Source organism: Notolepis coatsorum (assembly GCF_963971535.1).
Source record: "Notolepis coatsorum genome assembly, chromosome: 12".
Taxonomy (NCBI): Eukaryota; Metazoa; Chordata; class Actinopteri; order Aulopiformes; family Paralepididae; genus Notolepis; species Notolepis coatsorum.
This window is the reverse complement of record NC_140176.1, coordinates 16220089-16245147: the sequence shown is the minus strand read 5'-3', so window position 1 is coordinate 16245147 and position 25059 is coordinate 16220089.

Below are 25059 nucleotides of genomic sequence, written 5' to 3'. Positions count from 1 at the left end.
CCCTCTCTGCCCCCCCCCCCCCCCTTTCCCTTGTCATGTGTATTCGTTGTTGTCCTTCATTGTCCTTAGTTGTAATTTGTTTGTCAATGTCTAGTCTGAATCCCCCCCCCCCCCCCGAGAGGGCAATGAAATATATTTTTTTAATATTTTTCTTATTTTACTACACTTTTTATTTAATTTTGTACTGTAAATAGTTAAAACGTATAATAAATAATAAAGTTGTCCCCCGAAGATGGAGTGCCCTCAAAAAAGGTCCGGGAAAAAAGCAAAAGAATTAAATAAATAAAATTAAAAAAAAAGACCAGCACAGTCACTGTCCAAGTACCAGACAAAGTAATTGCCTGCCAAAGAAAGAAGCAGGTTGGAGCAATCACATCTGTGAAGACAGGGACATAAGTCACCATGGCATTCGTGTTCAACATTCAGGGTAACAGCATACCACCCCATTTTGTGTTCCCCCCCCCCCCCCCCCCCCCCCCCCACACACACACACATACACAAGTTCCAGGCCCTGGATCACAGTGTTTACAACCCCTTGAAAATACACACCAACACACATGTATGGATTGCTGGATTACAGTAAATTCTAGGTAAAACCATGCCCAATTATGACTTCCCAGGTATACCGTTGCAACAGCACTTCCACCTGCTGCAACACAGAACGACATAACAGCCTGCTTCAGGTGCACAGGAATTTGGCCCTTTAACCGCAACATCTTTAGTGAGAGGGATTTCACACCTGCTTACATTAGGTGACAGATATACCTGTTCCATCAACCTCTATCTCTAGGGGGACCCTGATGTAAACAAGACAAACGTCTTTCTCTGGTCTGCATCCCCTTAACAATTGTGTGTATTGAGCCGTACTGTATTGTACCCATTCTGCAATCTGTTAAATAAAGTTTTCATTCATTCATTCGTTCGTTCATTCATTCATTCATTCATTCATTCATTCATTCATTCATTCATTCATTCATTCATTTATTCATTCATTCATTCATTCATTCATTCATTCATTCATTCATTCATTCATTCATCCCCCAACAAGCCTGCTCCACCTACTCCTGATGCTCCTGCACCAACTGTCCCGGACGAGCCAGCACCAACTGTCCTGTACGAGCCAGCACCAAATTTGTATTGTAAAGCTATGCATCCCCCACCCTGTATCCCCCCCCCCCCCCATGCTGCTTTGACACCAGAATTTCCCCAAGGGGATCAATAAAGGATTATCTTATCTTATCTTATCTTACAAGCCAGCACCGACCCCATCACTGATCTCAGCCAGTCCTTTCCAATCCTCTGCTGAGAGGCTCAAGATGAGGACTTAAAGATACAGTACAATGATGTTTTTTTTTATACTTATTGTGCACTGTTAATGTCAGTGTAATAATTGTTATACTGTATATAATTGTTTCAGCTTCAGATGTTGTTCAGGTGTTTTAGGTCACCCTCTCCGGGCACAGCCAACTCTCAGTAGGCTGAGGGGGAGTGGCCTTCTGTTCATTAGACACTGTACAAATCGGAAGTTCATTCTGAGATCCCCAGGGTTCTTTCAAGAACCTATAGGTGCTGCAAAGCCCCAAATGGTGCCTGTGAGAGCACTGTGTCCTCTCAGCTAGATGTGACTGACGGACCAATTAGACATAGTGGGACTGACCGGTGGGCCAATCAGAGCAGCTACATGATGTGACACATGAGCACAGAGTAACCTGTGTGTATTATGAAATATTTCAGAGGAAGCAGATTGGATATCTGAAATGGCTTGATATTTCATTTTACATCAACATTCATTCTGTTCAATAAAATGCAACGAGATTGGAATAAAAACTAATTTCTAGGGATGCTCGATATTGGCTTTTTTACCGATACCGATATTCCGATATTGTCCAACTCTTAATTTCGATACCGATACCGATACCGATATCAACCGATACCGATATATGCAGGGTTTCCCCCCCAAAAAACGGAATAATTTCAGGTAACTAATAATTTCACTGGATGCATTCAAAAGGCTTTCTAAATGTAAGCATTATCTGTGCAAAATATGATAATTAAAAAAGTAAAAATTAACATTACATATCTCTTGTTGTTGAATTAAACCAACATGCATACTTTTGACAATACATAAAATAAGAATTGGTTTTTTTTACCGATACCGATATTTTCCGATATCACATTTTACTGCCGATATCGGCCGATAATATCGGTCGGCCGATAATATCGGACATCCCTACTAATTTCATTGTATCTTTAAGTCCGGAGGTGCTCTGGCCTTTCTCCTATAGGAGCAGAGAAGGAGGAGAAAAAAGATCAACCGCCATCCTCACTGACACCCGTTTGAAGCAAACCTTGGAAGAGGAAAAGGCTAAAAGAGTTGTACAGAAAGTGGCCAGTGGTCCTCCTCATACAGGAGAATCAGAATGCCTCGTCTGTGGTGAGGACTTCATCTCCTCCGAGCCAGGTGAAGGTTGAAGGTATGTTCTGTGAAGCGAGGACAGCATCTAGATCGGCCACGTCTGTGTGAGAAGGGAATGAAAACATTCCTTAGAATTGTCCTGTTAAGAATCCAGAATAAGCTGTTTATTTAGTTTTATAAAACGGGTGGCTCAAATCATCATCCACTGCTATGATTCTAATTCCTTTTTACAAAATCATGGTTTAATCAGTATCACTCCGTGTCTGATGAAGAACACTTTAGTCTTGTTAACCTCTTAAGCCATAGCCATATTTCCAGAAAATGGGCCTAAAAGTACACGCCCAAGTAAATGGAGGATTGCTCCAGTTCTACAAGGGCATGTTCTTATCTATCTAGGGACATCTATGGACCTCAGGGAATGTATTCACAGTTTCAGAAATATTGTGTATGTTACTATGCTTGATTAAATTGTACTGAACCAAAGGAGAATATAAATGATATACTGTATATTTATTTTTATATATATTTTTTGACGGTGAATAGCACCATGCTAACATTGACCAGACGTGAGGAATTGCCACTGAGCTCATTCAGCACCTTCTTCAGATCAAGTGTACAAAAAAATGTAAGCAAATTAAATGAAAATAATCTTTCACGTCTGGTCAATGTTAGCATGGTGTTATTCACAGTAAATATTTTTTTTAAAGATATATATATATTTATATTCTCCTTTGGTTCATTACAATTTACTCAAGCCTAGTAACAGACACAATATTTCTGACACTGGGAATACATTCCCCGAGATCCATAGATGTCCCTAGATACCAAGCACATGCAAATGGTCCTTGTAGAAGTGGAGCAATCTTCCATTTACTTAGGTATGTATTTTAGGCAAATCTTCTGAAAATATGGCTAGGGCTTAAGAGGTTAAGGAAAAAGGTTGTTTTGCCTAGGGGGGGATGGGAAAAAGGAACACAGCACTTCCCAGGGGGCCAAGCTATCAGGCTGTTCCGAACGGGCACATTTTGAACAGGCACTGCTCTAGTCTTTATTAATAGTGGGAGAAAAATAACGACTTAATAATAATTACCTTCATCCCCCCCCTGTTGTCACGACACTATTCCCACCCTGACGTCGCCACACCGCCAACAGGCTGGACTAAGCGGGCGTTACGGCCCCCTGGATAGGTCATTACTCGTCCATGGCCAAGAGCTAAACTGGAGCAGGGCTTTTTGAAGAGGGGAGCAGGTGTGTTTCACCATAGGGACTGGAGCCCAAGACCAAACAGCCCTAACGGTTTTTATCTCCTCCGTAATGAGGCCACACTCTCCACACACCTCAACTCAGCCCACATGGGCCTGGAGAGAGGAGTGCTTTTTAAATTGATATACAATTGAATAGAATTAACACCAGCCAAAAAAGGGCACCTTTTAACTCTGAGGGCAAAAGGGCAGGAGGTCAAGCCCCTGTGGGTCTTATCTGTGCATGTGCCTGCTAAGCTACCACTACTTAATGTAGATACTATACTATATGCAGGCAGTGGCAACCAGGATGGAGAATTGTTTCATGTTAGCTTCAGGCATGTTGACAGTTTTCCCATGAGATATACATCATTTCTGGTATACACTCTGTAAATCAATGCATCTTGGGGCCATGTCGGCCAGTTCCTCCCCAATAGAATAATTTAAATAAATATAAGCGAGGAAAGGCACGTTTGTTTATATGGCGCAGTTCGTACACAGAGACAATTCAAAGTGTTTCACATAAGACACGTCAAAAGAAATACAAGGAGATCGATCATAAAGAGCAGTGGGCTGCACATGGAAGTAAATGGAAGATTGCTCCACTTCTACAAGGTCAATTTGCATGTTCTTCTAGGAACATCTAGGGACCTAGGGGTATTTATTCCCAGTGTCAGAAATATTGTGTCTGTTACTAGGCTTGAGTAAATTGTAATAAAAAAAAGGAGAATATAAATTATGATTTTATTTTGCATCTGTGCCGGTGAATAACACCATGTTACAATTGCGGCGCTAGAGATTTCACTCACTGAGCTCATTCAGCACCTTCTTGAGATCAAGTGTATTAAACAGAAGGATTTGTAGATACAGTAATAAATTATAATCCATTTTAATTATAAATTCATATTTTACCTTGAACTTGACCTTGATCTTATTATGGCCAAACCATACATCTATGGATAGGGAAAAGGTGCCTCTTTCCAATGGCAGTGTTAAATCTGGATTTAGTCATGTCCTCACGGTTTTACGATAAAATAGATATAATTAGCATTTTTCCGATAAATTCTTATTTTCGGTAAAATGAAAATATACACTTTGACTGCTGTTTTGATAGGGTTAAAGGCAATGCTGAACAGAAAGGTTTTTAGCCGGTTTGAAAATTGTCAGTCAGGGGCAAATCCAGAAGTTTATTCCAACTATGTGTTGCATAATGCATAATGCAGAGGCCTGGGAATTGGTGTAATATGGTCAGCTTTTAGTCTATTACAACTCTAGCAGCGGCATTCAGAATGAACCACAATAATTTTTTTAGGGAGACCTGATACAAGCTAAGATAAGATATTCCTTTATTGATCCCCTTGGGGAAATTCAGACTATTACAAGTAGTCTAACCTACTGGAAATGAAGATGTGGATTAATCTTGTTTGGACATGTATCTATATTTTTAGGATGATAATAGGCTGATTTAGTTATTGACTTGATGTGGGTATTACAATTTGTATCTGAACCAACAGTAACACCAAGATTGCTGACTTGTTTTTTGGACATTAACCTCTTAACAGGCGCCCCCAAAATTGGCCATTTTAGTTTTTGTTTTTGAGGACTGCACATCTCCTTTTAATCCCTGTTTTATAGCTTTTTGTACAGTAAATTTACAAACATTTCTGAAATCATATTTGCTCTCCTAATGCTGTCAATCAAATCTCAAAACACCACAGAGCCTCGATTCATGTAACATTCAGACAGATCTCATGAATATTATTGTCTCAAAACCCCACCTTGACAGGTAAAATACCCGAGGCCCCCTAATTATGAGTGTTGTCATATCTAATCATGTATGTAATCGATAATACTAATCTTCTAATCTGGGCACAAATAAATTCATGTGACATTGTGCTGCAGGGCAGCCATGGAGGCATTAAAATAATGAAACTTCTATCCAATCTGGCCCATATTCTTGTTATCAATTGATCACCACTAGCTGAGTCACCTCTCTGCCTGCACACCCAGGGTGAAATTAAATTGGGCGATAGAAAAAAAAGAAAGAAAAAAACTGGCAAATTTTGTAGTTGGCTTGAATCAAGATCACTCATTTGGTCCGTGGCAAGGTTTCAAAACAGCTTATCTTCCGAGCCATTGTGATTTACGGAACCTCTGATCGTAGGACTCAGGAGTGCACACGGGGCAGCCGTTTTGAGTTCTGCCCGACAGTCACTTGAGATTGCGTTTCAACTCCGCAGAGTGGTCACTAGATTCTCGATTCTTCCCGAATGTCGGGATGCTGATGGTGCTCATTAGGGATCTTTGTATTAGTGCCAATTTACCCACATTTAGGCACATTTGACAAGACGAGATTCACAATTTGTATCCTCCATGACCAATGACATTAAGTTAATTAAGAGAAGAGACTTAGATTGAGGTTGTTGATGTATGGATTGATCATTTATTGTAAAATATAGTCAGAGAGATGATCCAATCCAATCTTATTTGTATAGCACGTTTAAAAACAACATGGTTGACCAAAGCGCTTCACAGTAAAAACCATAATATAGTAAAAAAAACAAAACACATAAACACAATACAAAGTACACAGAACTACAAACTAAATTACAGCAGCAGACTACATTATTTTTTAAAGCTAGGGAGAAGAAATGTGTTTTAAGATGGGACTTAAACACTGGGAGCGTTGGGGCCAGCCTAATGTGGGGGGGGCAACTCGTTCCACAATTTGCGGGCTGCAACCGCAAATGCATGGTCCCCCCTGTTTTTTAGCCTGGATTTAGGGACAACAAGGAGGGACTGGTCAGCAGACCTTAGAGAGACCGTAGTGGGGTGTAGGGGTGCAGGATCTCGGTGAGGTAGGGTGGGGCCAGACCATTCATTGCTTTATAAGCAAACAGCAGGATCTTAAAATTGACCATAAACTGCACAGGCAGCCAATGAAGGGAGGCGAGGACAGGAGTGATGTGCTCCCATTTGCGTGTCCCTGTCAACAGCAGAGCAGCAACGCTTTGGACCAGCTGAAGACGCGATAGCGAGGCCTGGCCAACGCCAACATAGAGTGCATTACAATAATCCAGCCGTGTTGTCACAAAGGATATGCATAACTCTCTCAAAGTCCTTAAGAGAGAAGAGGCTTGACCTTGGAGAGTTGCTTCAGCTGGAAGAAGCTGGACCTAACCACAGAGTTAATTTGTGTGTCCATTTTTAAATCATTGTCTATTTTCACCCCCAGGTTGGTGACTATGGGTTTTACACATGAGTCAAGGGCAGCCATGTCTGGAGGTGCGGTACCAGGCCCGCTTGGTCCAAACATAATGACCTCGGTTTTTTTGTCATTAAAATTGTAAAAGTTCAGAGCCAGCCAAGCTTTAATGTCACTGAGACAGACAGTCTAACAGGGGTTTTAGTGTGCTGGGGTCGTCACGCTTTAAAGGCAGGTATAATTGTAGGTCGTCTGCATAAAAATGGAATGAGGTGCCATGGTTCTTGATAATAGACCCTAAGGGGAGCAGATACAGAGCGAAGAGGAGGGACGCGAGGATGGAACCTTGAGTACACCACAGGGGAGGGAAGCAGATGATGAGTGGAAATCGCCCTGATGCACAGACAAGCTCCTATCTGACAGATATGACCTGAACCACTCTAGAGCAGTACCTCTAGGCGGGAGATGAGGATGGAGTTGTCTACTGTATCAAAATCCCCCCCCACACACACACACACACCACCCTCTGGAAGACTGACCAAATAGGCCAGTTCGGGGCTGGAAGGCCTGGGAGCAGGACCTGGACTAGAATCTGCCCAGCCGTACAGGGGCTCATCACTCCTATGGCAACAACCCAACACAGTATTCTGCACTCGCTCACACACAAACGCACCATAGGTCACTTTAAACACACAAGAAAAGGCCACTTTAAAGGAAGGGAAAAAAAGGACACTTTAAGAAAATAACTTGTTGTGATTATTGCATAGTATAGTTAGTAACAGCAAGTATAGCATAGGGACATAGAAGTAAAAACTGTATATTGTATAGTAGTGTACATAGGACCCAGTGCCTTTAAGTGATTTATTAACATCTATTTTATCATGTCTATTCTACTTATTTTATTACTATTTTACTATTATTACTATTGTATGTTTGCACAATCGTAGCGGGCATGGCCAACCACATTTCACTGTATGCCCTGGTGGTATGTATGTATTTGATGAATGAACTCTTGAATTGAATCTTGAAACAACCAGGCAGGAGAGCAGGGTGAAAAGAAGGAGCCAGTTGATGAGGACCAGAGCCCTGGCTCAGGGGGCATGAAAGTGGACAGCGTGACCTTCCTCCTCCCGCCTGGCCCCTGGGCAGTGTGCACGGGTTGCCGTGGAGACCTGGGGGAGGCAGAGCAGCCGGACGGGAGCAGGCCGGGGTGGTGAGCCGTGAGCAGCGATGTCATGTAAGCTTGTGAATCTGACACCGGAGCGAGTGGTGAATGGGGTTTACCTACTGTTTTGGATGAACTGATTGGTAATGCCTGCAGGGTATCGGGTGGTAATAATAGGCACTTGGTGCGTCAGTGTTCTGTGTAATTGGCCCAATGCGAAAGTGCGAACGAAAGTGCACTCCCGGCACAAGTAGGTTGGGAGTCGTGCTTGGCTCGAGAACACAGAAAGAAAGTATTAGGAGGTCGGTGGTCCACACCGTGTGCATAATGGACCTGTCTCAAACCCCGCCCTCTTTTCTTGATCCTCCAATCACAACTGTCGCTTACCTCGGACAAACTTGGTTTGTCCGAGGTAAGCGACAGTTGTGATTGGAGGATCAAGAAAAGAGGGCAGGGTTTGAGACAGGTCCATTGGCCACAGTGACGTGTGGCAGTGCGCTGACATTGGTAATCAATCACTTCTCCTGAAACTGCATTTTCAGCTTCGATAATTTTTTGTTGTGGATTTCTCACGTTGTCTCTCTCTCTACAGTATTTTTCTTAGTGTCTCTCTCTCTCTCTACAGTATTTCTCTCTTTGTTTCTCTCTACAGTATTTCTCGTTGTCTCTCTCTCTCTACAGTATTTTTCTTTGTCTCTCTCTCTCTCTCTCTCTACATTATTTCTCTCTCTACGGTATATTTCAACATCAGAAAGAAGCTTTGATGCTGGGCCACATGACTCCTATAACTACACACCCTCAAGACCCCTACGCTCTGCATCTTCTGGCCGTCTCAGACGAGCTCCGGGAGGGTCATCAAGGAGAAGCCGCCTTTTCTCAGTCCTTGCCCCACAATGGTTAAAACGAACTGCCCACCACAGTTAGGACAGCCGAAACCCGTCCAATCTTTCCGTCGACATTATCTGAAATAAAAAAAATATATAAAAAAAACGAACCCTAACTATCCTTACTGTCACACACTTGTCCTAATAAACTAACCTACACTGTATCACTCAACACTTTGATGGACATTGTTACTCAGCTGATAGAGTTGTGCCCTTCCTGATGACTTGTCGTACAGAACTTGTAAGTCGCTTTGGATCAAAGTGTCAGCTAAATGACTAAATGTGGCTTATCTCAACACTCCTCCTCACCTCCATGCTGTGGGTGTGTCTCTTTCCCCTGCGTGGGGCCCCGATTCACCTGCCCAGCCCTGTTGCTCGTCTAGACCAGTGGTTCTCAACAGGTCTAGCCTCGGGACCCAACATTTTCCTTAGTCATTAAGTCGCGACCCAAAATGTTGAACCACTATGATTTATGTAAAAAAAAAATATTTGCAGTAATACGCAATCTTTCAAAACATGAAATAAACACAAAAAAGTGCAACAAAAGTGCAACTATTGCTAAAAACCCAATGAAATAAAAGAATAATAAATAATATATGCTTCTTAGCAGATTTCTTAGCTTAACATAACAGACCTAAGTTTGGGGGAACTAATGGGATAACTGGGGTTGCAACAAAAGTGCAACTAGGGCTAAAAACCCAATGAAATTAAATAATAATAATAAATAATTATGCTTCTTAGCAGACTTCTTAGCTTAACATAACATACCTAAGTTTGGGGGAACTAATGGGATAACTGGGATTGCAATAAAAGTGCAACTAGGGCTAAAAACCCAATGAAATAAAATAATAATAAATAATATGCTTCTTAGCAGATTTCTTAGCTTAACATAACAGACCTACGTTTGGGGGAACTAATGGGATAACTGGGGTTGCAACAAAAGTGCAACTAAGGGCTAAAAACACAATGAAATCAAATAATAATAATAAATAATATATCCTTCTTAGCAGAATTTTTAGCTTAACATGCAGGGGACTAATGGGATAACTGGGGATGATGTTTGCTCCTGACAAGAGTCTCAAAGTCTGGGGTGATTGTAGACAAAGCAACTCTGAGGTCATGCTCAATGTCCAATCTGTTCCTCCGCTTTGTCTTCAGCTGGACCAGAGCTGAGAAGCCACTTTCACAAAGATAGGTAGTGAAAAAAAAAAGAAAAAAAAAAAAAATCTTTTTTTTCACACACATCCGCGACCCACTCAAAATGGCCCCGCGACCCACTTTTGGGTCGCGACCCACCAGTTGAGAAACACTGGTCTAGACTACACACCCCACCTGCCCAGCCCTGTTGCTCGTCTAGTCTACACCCCACCTGCCCAGCCCTGTTGCTCGTCTAGTCTTCACTCCACCGCTCCGCCTGCCCTCCCATCAACCCTCAACCCGCCACGTGGTTTCAAGCAGGTCGTGCATAAAACCCCTCATGACACTCCTTTCCACCCAGGTACACATAAATTGATCAAAATCAAGCATTACTTGTGAATTACTATCAGCGATCAAAGTTTAGGTAACCTAGTATTGCCACAAATGTAGAGGATTGCACATGCATGCACCACGCTTGTCTATACGTTCTATTGAGATGTTCTTCACCCTTCAAACCTCCAGCAGATTGTTCTCCATCTTATTAGATATTTAAGGTGCACATCAGCAAAAACATTTGCATCTGCAGTTGCATTTGTGTTTTCCGTTTTGAATGGTTAAATCCTTCTTGGTTGCTCTCCTCCCCTGGCGTTGCACCATCACAAAATTTAATTGGGGGTGGGGGATGACTATTTGTAGAGATTCTCTAAAATAACATTATCTGCTAATTGAACTTCCCTTCCAAATTGTGCAGACAAAATAATGTCAATTACTGGGCACAAGCAGAGAGGGTAAGGATGTCATTCTGACCCAGCTCACACACAGTGAGTTTGTGAGATTTCCTGCATTTCTGGTGCAGGATTCACTCCCTCCTTTTTAGTGTCTGCTGATGAAGATGCTATAAATTTTGCATGAAAAGGGAGAAGGACGAGAGAACCACTACATCCTTCTTATAATATGGAGATTATGTTGTGCTTGGCTTAATAGGAGTCCCCTGCTACGTTATGGAGCACAGCGCAGTGTGGCCTTGTGCAGCACCATAAATAACAGAAAATGAAAAAATATAAAAGTTTTAGAACTATTTGAAAATCCTCCTCTGCAATATGAGGCTTGCATGCCACCATTCCAAGCCATCTCTGTGCATGTTTTGTCATGAATGTGTTTGAGAGTGTGTGGCTGTTTTTCTGTCTGTGTGTTTGTGTATGCATGCATATGTTTGAATTATGCCAGGATCAGACTACACAATATTTTAGTCTACAAAATCGTACTGTGTCTTGGCCGGGAGATGGGGGGGGGGGGGGGGGGGGGAATTACACGTTCATCCCCAACAGATCGCTGCATGCCATCTTGACATGAAGTTCGCCAGGGATCGTGAGGAGGGGGTTTGGTTTGGAGCGTTCATCTTTGTCCAAAGTCAAAGAACACGTCGCAGGAATTGTCACATTGGAAGAAGAAAAAAGGCAAAAAATATGAACATGCTAGACTTTTCTTCTGGGTGTGTCGTGGGGCGCCACATGGGTGTTATTTTGATTACGTCACACTACAAGAGGTAAATACGGCGGTTCGTCATTCTCATTGTTCCCAAACACTGGAAATCGGGCTGAATTTCTGCCATCTGATGCCGACATGAGACAGTAGAGAGAAATATGTAAAAAAAAAAATTAAATATCCTAACCCAACCCCCTCCAATGTACAGTCATTTACCTAGTATGGTTTTGTCAATAGTCCAATGTACACTTTTGTTTGTTTGTACAGTGTCCCCCCCCCCCCCCAACCACCTCCAATGTAAATTACCCAGTATGGTTGTCAATATCCCAATGTACCCAACCCCCCCCACCCAACCTCCTCCAATGTACAGTTTCTACGTCAAATGTATATACTCCCTTTTCTTGACTCCTTCTGTATCACAAACAGTACTGTATTTGCAAATCTGGTATGTCATAAATGTATAGATGTAGCAGTACTGACTATCTGTATGTCATGTATGTCATATATGTCCTGATGAATTGAAAATGGGGGACCCTGATGTAAACAAGACGAAAGTCTTTCTCTGGTCTGCATCCCCTTAACAATTGTGAGTATTGAGCTGTACTGTATTGTACCCATTCTGCAATCTGTTAATAAAGTTTTCAATCAATCAATTCAATCAGATATAGCTAGAGAGAGAGTGAGACACAGAGAGCGAGTGAGAGAGAGAGAGGGAGAGGAGCAGTGCAAGTTGTCATCGTATTCAGGCACTGCAGCCGTCATGTTCAGCCGGTCTCCCACTGCTGACAGGCTGACAGGATACCGAGGTGCCACATGCAGCAGCGAGACTTCTCTTCCCTACGATTTTTTAGACACCTGTTCTGTGTGATCTGTGGCATGAGGTGTAATGCAACAGTTTGACTTCTCCACAGTCGTCTGTTGAAAAACCCAGTGCACGTAATGAGTGCTTACGTGGCACAGTGGAACGGCAGCACCGTGGATATACAGGTTCCATCTCTCACCCGGCAGCGCATACAGTAGGTTGGTACAAAGTCAGTCGTCGTGACTGTAATCACATGAATTTCTCCTGTAACAAAGTAATGTAACGCCAAGGTAAAATCAATGATCTAGCAACAGAGTGGGATCGGGGTGGTTGGTCCTGAGAGGTCCTGGGGTGGGGGGTGGGTTTAGGGGAAGTTGTGTCTTTTAGCTCTAGTGATGGTTCATTCTATTTTATAATTTTTATATATCTTTATAATTATATATACATTTTTGTTAAGGATTGTATGCGACCCCAATTGCACGACACAGACAGGTAATCAGAGTTAACCAAAACAAGGGCATGATTTATTATACACAAAAAAGCGCCACTGACCATTTAAGGGTGAAAAAACACTAAAGTCCAAGAACACAAAAATTGCAGCACTGTGCCTTTAAAGGGCGAACAAAAGGGTACACACAGGAATCTTCTAGAACAACGGCCATCTTCCCGACCAGAATGCTGCAGACGGTCAACGCAGCAAACAGGGGGTCCAAGGGGAATGGAGTGAGATCACAGGCATCCTCCCGTGGAACAATAGAGAGCGATGACGTGGTCTCACCCCAGGAACGAGGTCCATGAAAAGGGGGTAGGGAAGTAGCCGGCACGACGTCTCACCCCAGAGACGCGGCGGTAGATGGTAGCAAAGTAGAATGGCACGACATCTGAAGTGGGAACATAGGGATCCTCCCGTGGAAGTCTAGAGAGCGAAGCCGATGACCCACTCCAGGAAACGGCGATAGGTGGTAGTGTACAGAGTGGCACGACGTCTCCCAGTGAGAACATAGAAATCCTCCCGTGGAAGTTTAGAGAGCGACGACGATGTCTCACCAGGAGCGTGGCGGTAGATGGTGGCAACAAGACGACCTGGCAAGGAGTGGAAGGCAACCAGCAGTACTAATACTCTCCCGAGGAGCTGATTACCAACCACTCACAGGTGCGTGAGGAAGAATGTTCGGCACGCCCCCTCGTTGGGCAGCATGCAGTCCTACCCAGCCCTCACAATTTTATTTATATTTGTCCTGTTCTCTTTGTCTTGTAAACTCACATTTTATTGTTATTGTCTATTGATGATCTGTTAATTATTATTACTATTATATATTTATTTTTTTAAATTTTAAACATAAAACAAGGCAACACAATACAGTAATAATAATAATAATAATAATAATAATAATAATAATAATAATAATAATAATAATAATAATAATAATAATAATAATAATAATAATAATAATAATAACAAGACCACACAGTACCACAACAATAATAATAGCAACAATAACGACATTAGCAATAATACAAATAATAAATACAGAACATAAAAACCAACTTGTACTATTACAGACACCACAAAAGACATCACAAAGTGTCACCAGTCCCATAGCAAACAGCTTCCTAGGTGTGAGATACGTCCTATGAATATAATTAAAACGTATTTGCTGGTGATTAGGGTTGCGGGAGGCCAATGTAACATTTGTCCAAACATCATCCCAATCAAACTCAGAGTCCAATTCTGGGATGTCCCCTCGCCAGATTGTATGTTGTTATATGTTATAATGTGAAATAAAAAAGATTTGAAATATATATATTTTTAAACGTTATGTAACTGATTACTTTTCCCCGAAAATAGTAATCTAACGCGTTAATCTTTACAAGCCAGAAATCTGATTGCAGTTACTTGTCCAAGTGGCTGTGCGTTACTATTTCGTTACTATCTCATCATAATGCAGGCGGAATGCAGTATTTCCTTTAGTTTTCGACAGTCAAAAATACGTTTGAAGCTGTTTTCCTTGTATTGGGGAGTGACGTCACAGCACGCAACCTCACGGAGTTGTACCATGCTGGTGGGCGCGGCTGTTATTGTTATTATCAGACTGACCTAAACTATAGCGAGCTAGCAGGGAGACGCTCACGCTGGTAACGCTTTCTTGCACTGGAAGTTCAATCACTAGTCTACTACTTAACGTTTGTGTCAGCTAAGCCGGGTGAAAAAAACATTCACTATGCGGAGGAAACAAAATACTGTCTACCGCATCTGGAGTATACAGCACAGCACGACCAAACGGATAGAAGCCGAAGCATCGACTTCTACAGGACTCAGAGGTGCACCAGCCAAACAGCAAAAGCTGGATTTCTTTACTGGATTTAAACTTTACTACCCACACTTGAAGTGCTGAAGCACTCTGAAGGACACCCTGCAGGACACGACTGCAGGCCTTCCAGATGCCATAGTGCAGGTATGTTCCACCTTTGAGTTAAACATCTTTTGCATTGCACTATTCATGAACATGGAACACCATACTGCAGTATGTAGGTTGTCAGTAGCACACAATAATAAATAATAATAATAATAATAATAATAATAATAATAATAATAATAATAATAATAATAATAATAATAATAATAATAATAATAATAATAATAATAATAATAATAATAATAATAAAATAATAATAATAATAATAATAATAATAATAATAATAATAATAATAATAATAATAATAATAATAATAATAATAATAATAATAATAATAATAATAATAATAATAGCATAGGAGGAGCAGTACCGTTTAATAGACTGTTTTTTAAGAGCATGAGCTTCAGATACTGGATAGACCTTCACACATAAAGAACATTTTCTTGAAGTATAACACTCCAACCCATCAAGTGCTCCTGTGGAACGGCTTTTTAGTCTGGGAGGGTTGGTGCTCACGCCTAGAAGGAACAGACTTTCTGACAAGAGGTTTGAGAAGATTCTGTTACTGAGATATAATCACTGGTTTACTCACCCCTCTCCCCTGTTTCACTAGGAACATTAGAACCATATCTGAATAGGGCAGGCCTCAAAGGTAGGCTACATATCAGCCTACATTTGGTGTTATTGACCATTTATCTTTTGTGAAATCTATAGATCTATAGATAGGCCTACCTGCCCTATAAGTACATTTTACTCAAACTGAGTACATTTTACAATTTTTTTTGGTCATTCTTATGTTGTGGCAGCAGCAGGGGGGACGACTTCGTAACCTAGTTACTTTCAAAGTAACTAAGTTACTCTGATAATCAAGTAATCAGTAAAGTAACTAAGATTACTTTTTAAAGGAGTAATCAGTAATCAGTAATCAGATTACTTTTACAAGTAATCTGTGGCATCACTGTTCATAACAAATCCATGTATGTATAAATTAGTTTGGAACAAACAGTATCAGGCTTCAGTGTTGTGTGACATTTTGGGGAGAGTCTTCAGGCAAACCCCCACACAAACAGATTACTCAACTGTATTTAGAAGACAGTTGGAGACACAGGGGCAGGTCATAAAAGCCCCCTCATGCTAAAACGGTTTACTCAACTGTATTTAGAAGACAGTTGGAGACACAGGGGCAGGTCATAAAAGCCCCCTCATGCTAAAACTGTTTGTGACACATTCAAGGAGTTTTGAAGACAGTTGGGTAACTATAGGAGCAAAACCCCCCACTTGAGAACTGTTTGAATCCATACAATAATAGATTAGAGACAAAACACACGGTTCAAATAATGCCTTAAGTACAAATAGGACTAAGATGAGTAGAGCTTCCCACGCTCAAGAGTGGAGATCTGTAGGAAACTAAACCATATAAATTTAAAAGGTAACTGACTCATTAGATTTGAATATCATTTAGAATGTCAAACTGGTTATTTAAGTAATAATGTTATTTCACTCTGGTTGTAAAGCTTGCTAGAACCTAAACCATTAGAACTATTAATTCAGTATACTTTATATAGGGAATCTGGTATTAAAATATAGACAACGCCAGATTGGTTTAATGCTGAATATATATGTAACTCATTACATTAAAGCTACAAATATAGAAAAGGTTTTAGGGTTAAGACTCTGTGCTCATCAAGAAACCACAGCCCACACAACGAGGAGATTGGTGGGGGGCGGGCCCCCCCCCCCCCCCCCAGAAGATCATCTGATTGGGACCCAAGGAACAGAGGAGACTCCATATATAGAATCAAGAAACCTAATTGGACCAACGTATTATTAGAATATGTGCTACTATTGGTGGAAATCAGAGTATAAATACGAATGTATTGATGAGAGAGAGGAGGCCAGACAGATATTCCCACCCCAGGGGGTTTTCTGGCCTCCACCAGCTCCACAGACTGTACTCTTGCCACGACGTAAGTAAACTGTATGGAATAATCACTGTTTGTGGTGATATAGAGTAAGATGCCTATCTTAGACCAGGTTTAACTAGGTGGTGGCAAAAGGAGTAGTCTATTCCATTGATAAACATGACTAATTTTATGTGCAGACTTGTTTTGATGTGAGAGCCACCGTGAATGGGCTATAATTATGTAAACCTCATCAATCCTTTTGTACATCATGTCTTATGTAAAATGATGAATAATCCCTGTATGTAACTGCTGCATTTTCACCTTTGGGCCTCTCCGCAATAAATACATGAGTTTGAATTAGAACTCTGTGGTCTTGACTGCACGTTTATTCCTTGCTGGCTATATTTGAAGTCAGATGAGGAGACCATTCTATCACTTATGATCTTTCCTCCTTCCAGATAACAACCTCATTGTACTGTAAATAACCTTAGGTATGTGCTTAGAATATACCACAGATCCTTCTTGTGCGCTTTGCAAAACCCCCGCAACACTGAGGCACATCCTCACCGGCTGCAAAACCAGTTTGTCCCAAGGGCGCTACACCTGGAGACACAACCAGGTCCTAAGACAACTGGCGATCACCCTGGAAAGAAGGAGAACTACCAACAATGCCCTCCCTCCCCCAATTCTCGAAGACACTCTGATGTCACGAGACCGCCGTCATCTTGATATAGGGGGACCATACGGATTTCTACCATCAAATGCATGCGTTGAGGTCCGTTTTTATTATATGTTTTATCACATTCTTGTTCATTTCATAACATTTTCATACGATTTGTTTTGAAAATATTGAGGCCAACATGGCATTTCACTATTTCGAAAGCCTTTCTGGTGATTCTAAGGCGAGATATGAGTCAAAGATCTCCCCCTGATTGACTTGACATAATGTCCATACAAAACACCTGCATACATGGCCATCTCTCGAATACCCAAATTGAAGCTGCTGTGTTACGTTTTGTACTAATAACGAACACAGAAATCCAAATCGCAAGTTTTATATAATACCAGCTGATGCATCACAGAGGAAAAAGTGGCTGGTGGCTAACGTTCGGCTAACTCGCTCTGTGTTGTGGTCGTGGTAGCTACATGCTAAGCTAACGTTAATTACATAATATCGAACCGATAGGAGCTTATCTTATCTAATCTTACGTGGTGGTACCACGTGTGCCACTACCCGATCAAACATCCACGTAAGATTAGATAAGATAAGCTCCTATCGGTTCGATATAATGTAATTAACGTTAGCTTAGCATGTAGCTACCACGACCACAACACAGAGCGAGTTAGCCGAACGTTAGCCACCAGCCACTTTTTCCTCCGTAATGGTATAAAACTTGCGATTTGGATTTCTGTTTTTGTCATTAGTACAACGCGTAACACAGCAGCTCTTTGGCATTGTGAAGGACTGAAGAAAATTCCGCTTGATAGTCTTTAATTTGACGCTTTAACGATCCGTTTCTGCACTAAATGAACCGTACACAATGTACGAGGCAGGGCAGTTACCCCCCACGCTGCAGTTGCCTAGCAACAACAGGCAGGAAGTTGACTTCGAGAATGCCTAGACACTCAAACACCACTTCTTTTGTAAGAGCAGGACAGCTCCCAGCAAAGCCATCTGCAAGAGTAAAAGCAACCCTCCTAGACACTGCCCGGGACTGGAGAATGCAGGTTGACTTAGACCAGAAACTCATTTTTCCACCTGAGATCATTACAACCAACCTCAGGCCGGACCTGGTCTTGTGGTCAACCTCTCAGAAGTCGGTGTTCATTGTGGAACTAACTGTACCATGGGAGGCTGCAGTTGGTGAAGCATATGAACGTAAACGACTGAAGTACTCCGACATAGCAGCCGAGGCAGAACAACGCGGCTGGTGTGCCCAGGTGCTTCCGATGGTGTGTGATGTGTCCAAAAATGAATGGGCAAATGTGAGTGAAATGGTCGCACTGTATGCAGCTGTTTGTCTGCATTGCATCCCCCCCCCCCCAACTCAGATTTAGGTTGATACAACCATCATAATAATATTGTTAATAATAACAATAACAATAATGATGTAATAATGTAAAAATTATCATTAAAAATACCTGATTATGAGGACATACGATGCATGGAATATTGTTGAGGAACACTAGTTACAACTATATTTCAAACAGGCACTCCATGTCAAAAAGGTTGCCGACCCCTGATCTAAGGGATTGTACTATCTAGTCCTATAAACTCAACCAATTACGGTAATCACATCATTTACTGATATAACAAATTGGTCATTGGTTGCATTACATACATTATCATCAGTGTTGGGCAGTAACACATTACTGTCATTTCCACCACAGCTGACATCTGGACAGCAAACAACAGAAGCTAAACAGGTTGTACACTAATCAAAAGCAAAACAGAAGATTTTTTTAATATCAAGTCAAGATAATACCAGTTTGAGAGATGAAAAAGGCTGTTTAATTGTCATACAAAAATGTTTACAAAATAACAGTTTATGAGAAATACAAACATTTTGGATTGATTGTAAACTATACAGTTTCACAGCGTAAAATCCTATTTTGTGCAATGTTTATTTCACTCTTTACGGAATACCATTGACCCTAATTAATTTCATTTCAAACCTTTATTTTAACTCGAAAAAAGTTGAGGTTGCCCTCATTTGCAACAAATTAAATAAATATTTTAAATTATGATCTTCGTGCAGAGCAGGTAGGCTATACTTTTCCCTTTTTGCGTTATGGCCTCGCTCTATAGGCCCCAAACCCTTGCCTAAACCAAGTGCAGTATAGGTGTTCTGCCCCCCAGGACCACATGTTTCAGTTGCAAGGGAGATCTCAGCAGATCAACATGTTGTTTTAACATCCGTTGTAAACTTTCGATTTGTCCCATCGTACGCATTGTCTTTTTACTGTACTGTCCTCCTAATGGTGTTTTCTAACCAAAAGTACAGCCAGCCAAACTCCCTCATTAAGCAACACGGGATTCCGGATGTAGCTTTCTTACTCCTATACTGTATCAACATGCTCTACAAGAGTCTACATTAAAACAAGGAGCAAGAAAGCTACATCCTGAGTGACTCTCTACAATTTGTGGGACTGAGGTGGATAGAATGTCCTGAGAGCTGTAGGAAGAGTTTGACGCAACGGTAAGGTGTGTACAGAGATATAGAGGAACAGTCCAAGTAGGGCTTTATAGAGGAAGATGTACCAATGATGGAGCCTACGAGCAGGCAGGGACAGCCAACCTACCTTATTGTACAAAATGCAGAGATGAGTGAGAGATCTATAGCTAGCCAGTAATGAATCTTAGCGCACCATGATAAGTGGCATCCAGCATAAGCAATGAACAGGCATTCATATACAACAAGGTTGAGAGAGGACGCATTTTAATCTCCCCTTTATTCAGGTAACGATGGATTTTATTTGTGCAGAGGAGCTCTCAATCGCGTGCGGGAGGCCATTGTGAAGGAAAGGCCTTTGCCACTTTTTCATCTCGTCTCAATGCCTAGTTAGTTTCTTTCTCTCTCTCTCTCTCTCTCTTTCTCTCTGCTGTCTGAACGCACCGTGCCAAACCATTATTAAACCTTTCCTTTCAGAGACGCGCTGAATAAATAAATAATGTCGATCAAATGGGGAACCAGTGGAGTCAGATAAAACAGCGAAGAGAGACACTGTTTTAAGATTAATTAGGCCTCAGAACTGACACCCATCAGGTGGGCCACATCTGAGAGTCTGACCTGGTGCCGGGAAAAAAATTGGTCACGTCGTGCTTGGATATTACTAGAAAGCCGTTGTTGTCAGTTGAGTTGCCACTGAAACAGCTTGGGGAAAGAGCCCAAATCCTATTTTAAGCAGCATTTTCCCCGAAAGCTCCACATCAACTCAGAAATTCAGGCACACGGCACAAATTAGCAAAAAAAAAAAGATGATCATTTATGTGAGTTACTGAGCTATAGGTGGACTGTCCCGAGAGCTACTGCGATAATGGAACTTGACCCCCCCCCCCTCCCTCTCTGTCACAGAAAGAGAGGTGAACCGCCTGTCAAAACCCCCGGAAGGCAGCCGGTCCTGACTCTATTTCACCTGCCACCTTGAAGCACCAGGGGGGACGAGTGGGGCGGCGTGGCTCAGGTGTAGAGCGGGTCGTCCAATGATCGAAGGGTTGGTGGTTCGAATCCCGCTCAAGCCCATGTCCATCCCACTGCCGTTGTGTCCTTGGGCAAGACACTTAACCTACTTGCCTCGTATGAATGTGTATGCATGTGAATGAATGTTGGTGGTGGTCGGAGGGGCCGTAGGCGTTGATTATTCGCCACGCTTCCGTGAGTCTGCCTCAAGGCAGCTCTGGCTGCAATTGTAGCTTACCACCACCGGTATGACTGTGTATGAACGAATAATGGACTCTGTAAGCGCTCTGGGGTCTCTGGGGTGTCACAAAGAGCGCTATATAAATCCAATCCATTATTATTTTATTATTACTGCAATGACCAGCTGTCCCCAGTGTTTACTAACATATTTAACACCTCACTGGAGCTGTGTCGGGTCCCAGTGTGTTTTAAGGCCTCAACCATTATCCCCGTCCCCAAGAAGGCCAAGGTCACAGGCCTTAATGACTACAGACCGGTCGCCCTGACGTCTGTGGTCATGAAGGTCTTTGAGCGCCTTGTCCTGGCCCACCTGAAGTCCACCACAGACCCTCTTCTAGACCCCCTGCAGTTTGCATACAGAGCCAACCGTTCCACGGACGATGCTGTGAACATGGCTCTGCATTACGTCCTGGAACACCTGGACACTGCAGGGACCTACGCCAGGATTCTGTTGGTGGACTTCAGCTCGACCTTCAACACCATCCTCCCGCACATCCTGGAGCATCAGATGTCCCTGCTGCAGGTGCCGGACTCTACCTGCAGGTGGATTACGGACTTCCTGACTAACAGGTCACAGCGGGTGAAGTTGGGAATTAACATCTCCGTTCCCAAGTCCATCAGTACCGGCTCCCTACAGGGCTGCGTTCTGTCCCCACTACTATTCTCCCTGTACACCAACAGCTGCGTCTCTCTGCACCGCTCGGTCAAACTCCTGATGTTTGCGGACGACACCACCCTGGTGGGTCTCATATCCAGGGGGGAGATCGAGAGGCTGCAGAGCTGGTGCAGCTGCAACAACCTGGATCTCAACGCCCCCAGAAAACAGTGGAGATGGTAGTGGACTTCAGGCGGAAGGCAGCCCCCCCCCCCCACCCCGATCATTCTGGGAGGCACCCCGGTGGTCTCTGTGGAGTCCTGCCGCTTCCTCGGCATGACACTCTCCCGGGACCTGAAATGGGAGCTGAACACCATCGCTCTCAGCAAAAAGGCCCGGAAGAGGATGTTCGTCCTACGTCAGCTGAGGAAGTTCAGGCTGCCGAGGACTATGATGGTCCAGTTTTACACCGCCATCATCCAGTCCATCCTCACCCTCTCCATCGTCACCTGGTTCCCTGCAGCCATGGTCAGGGACAAGGCCAAGCTGCAGCGGGTGATACGCTCGGCAGAGAGGGTGACCGGCTGCCCCCTTCCCTCCCTCGACTCCCTACATTCCACCAGGGCCTTGAGGACGGCGAGGAAGATCATGGCAGACCCCGCCCACCCGGGTCACGGCCTCTTCATCATGCTCCCCCACGGCAGGCGGCTACGGCTGCCCAAGACATTAAAGTCCCGCCATAGACTCAGTTTCTTCCCCTCAGCAGCTCACCTGGTAAACGAGTCAGGTGTCCCCCTGCTCCCCCCCCTCCCTCTATGGCGAGCTGCTAGGGCTGAACCTCTGGACTTGAACTGTGTTTCACTGTATCCATGTCCCCAACCACTGTACTTTTACTGTCTTATTGTTGTCTCACTGTTTTGTCCTGTTTTGCACTTATTTATTTATTATTATGTTATTCCTATTTGTGAAAAAGAAATCATGCACTGTAATGTCTAATCACGTTCCATTTGTATACAATATGGTGAATAAAGTAATCTGAATCTGAATCTGAATACAATCACAGGATGCTGGGTGATTAAAAATAGCGTCCCCATAGGGGTGGTTGCATGATGAACTCAGGATAAATCTTTGACACGATTATGCTGTTTATTTGCATTTAGATTTTGACCTGCTCAGGATTGGTTGTGAAAAACTTCAGGAGGAAGGGATGGGAATTCCACACAGGTAAAAAGAACCACACAGAGCACATAGCTGTTATTCACAATAATGCACATGATCATCTGTACCATTATTAGAGGAAAGGTTTACTTGTAATTAGGGCTGTCAGTTTATCGCGTTAATTAGATTAATTAATTACACAGCAAATTATCACGTTATGATAATTGATGATTGATGATTTGCATGTTCTTGGTATCTGATTCTAGGGACATCTATGGATCTCAGGGAATGTATTCCCAGTGTCAGAAATACTGTGTCTGTTACTAGGCTTGAGTAAATTGTAATGAACCAAATGAGAATATCAATACATATTTTTTTTTAAATCTTTGACTGTGAATAACACCATGCTAAAATTTACCAGACCTGAAAAATCTAAGCAAATTAATAAATGGAAGATGATTAAACAGAAGGTTTTGTAGATACAGTACTGAATTCTGCCATCCGGAGAGACATGCAATTTGAAATATGATTATAGAATATAGAATATCAGGCATAAAATGGTTATGCGATTAAAATGCGATTAATTCGCTTAATTAATTATAAATCCTGTAATTAATTAGATACAAAAATGTAATCGCCTGACAGCACTACTTGTAATGTAAAGCCATGCCAATATCAATATTGTGAAACAAAACTCCAAAACTACAACAGTTGAATAGCGCAGATTCAAAGGTTGATATGACATCTGACGAATGATCTTCATGATCACCCATTTATTTCTCCTCTTCCTGTTCTCTTCCCAGCTCAAGGGTTCGTGTCTCTCTTCCTCTGCGTCAAAGTGTGCATACATAAGTGTGATTATTCCTTCCTTGGCCAGATTCCTCCTTAGTGTCTAGACGTATTATATCTTAGAGATGCCTCTTGATTGCAGTTATGTGGCCAGAAATGATGACAGGAGGAGGTATATAGTGAGAAAAGAAAAAGGGACATTTTCATCAGGGACATTCAGACAAAGCCTATTTAAACCCAAATAGGGGTGGAAAGGCCCCCGCTAATAAGGCCGGGATGAAAATGTATCCCGCCTTGACGGACTTAAGTGGCCCTATTACACGATGATAGAGCTTTCATCTATTACATCAAGGGGGAGAAAAGATAATCACAACTGTTGTTCGCCATCCGATGTGCCCCAAGCCATCTATTACCTTGCTGCCCGCAGTACTTCCAAATACAGAGCATGGAGCTCAGTGTGTGCATGTGTGTGCATGAGCTGTGTGTGTGTGCTTTCCTTGGATAGGATGGGATGGGTTATGTATATTATATATAATATACATTGTATATATATATATATATATATATATATATATATATATATATATATATATATATATATATATATATATATATATATATATATATATATATATATATATATATATATATATATATATATATATATATATATATGTTTGTTCACATGTCTTTAAGCATTTCTCCTCCATAGTCTTCTAACTGAAACCAAAAGGAGAGAAAGAAAACACGAGGAACGTACCGACAACCCAACACCCCTTCCCATCACCCCCCATCACCTTCAACCAATCACCTTGATAGACATTAATTAGGTTAACAGGGGAATGGGGTCGTCGTCGTTGTCCAGCTACGCTGCCCCCCCCCCCCCCGCCCCCATCACCCCCTCCCCAGACATTGAGATATGATAGACGAACCGACAGTTTATTGGGTCATTACTTCTCCTAATCAGCCTGCTAATTACAGCCCATTATGTGTGTGCGTGTGTGTGTGCGTGTGTGTGTGTGTGTGTGTGTGTGCGTGTGTGTGTGTGTGTGTGTGTGTGTGTGTGTGTGTGTGTGTGTGTGTGTGTGTGTGTGTGTGTGTGTGTGTGTGTGTGTGTGTGTGTGTGTGTGTGTGTGATATATCTCCTCTCCCTGGGACCTTGGACATGATACCCTCAGACACTTTGTCTTCCATAAACAAGCCTCAGCCCCGTGAAGCTCTACTATACCCCCTGTGACGGGTCATCCTTACAACCAAATGAGTCCCCTCTCTCTCTCTCTCTCTCTCCCTCTTTCTCTCGTTCTCCTCTCTACTCTACCCCCCATGACTATAGGGTCATATTTACAACCAAATGAGTCCCCTCTCTCTCTCTCTCTCTCTCTCTCTCTCTCTCTCTCTCTCTCTCTCTCTCTCTCTCCCTCTTCTCTCCTTCTTCTCTCT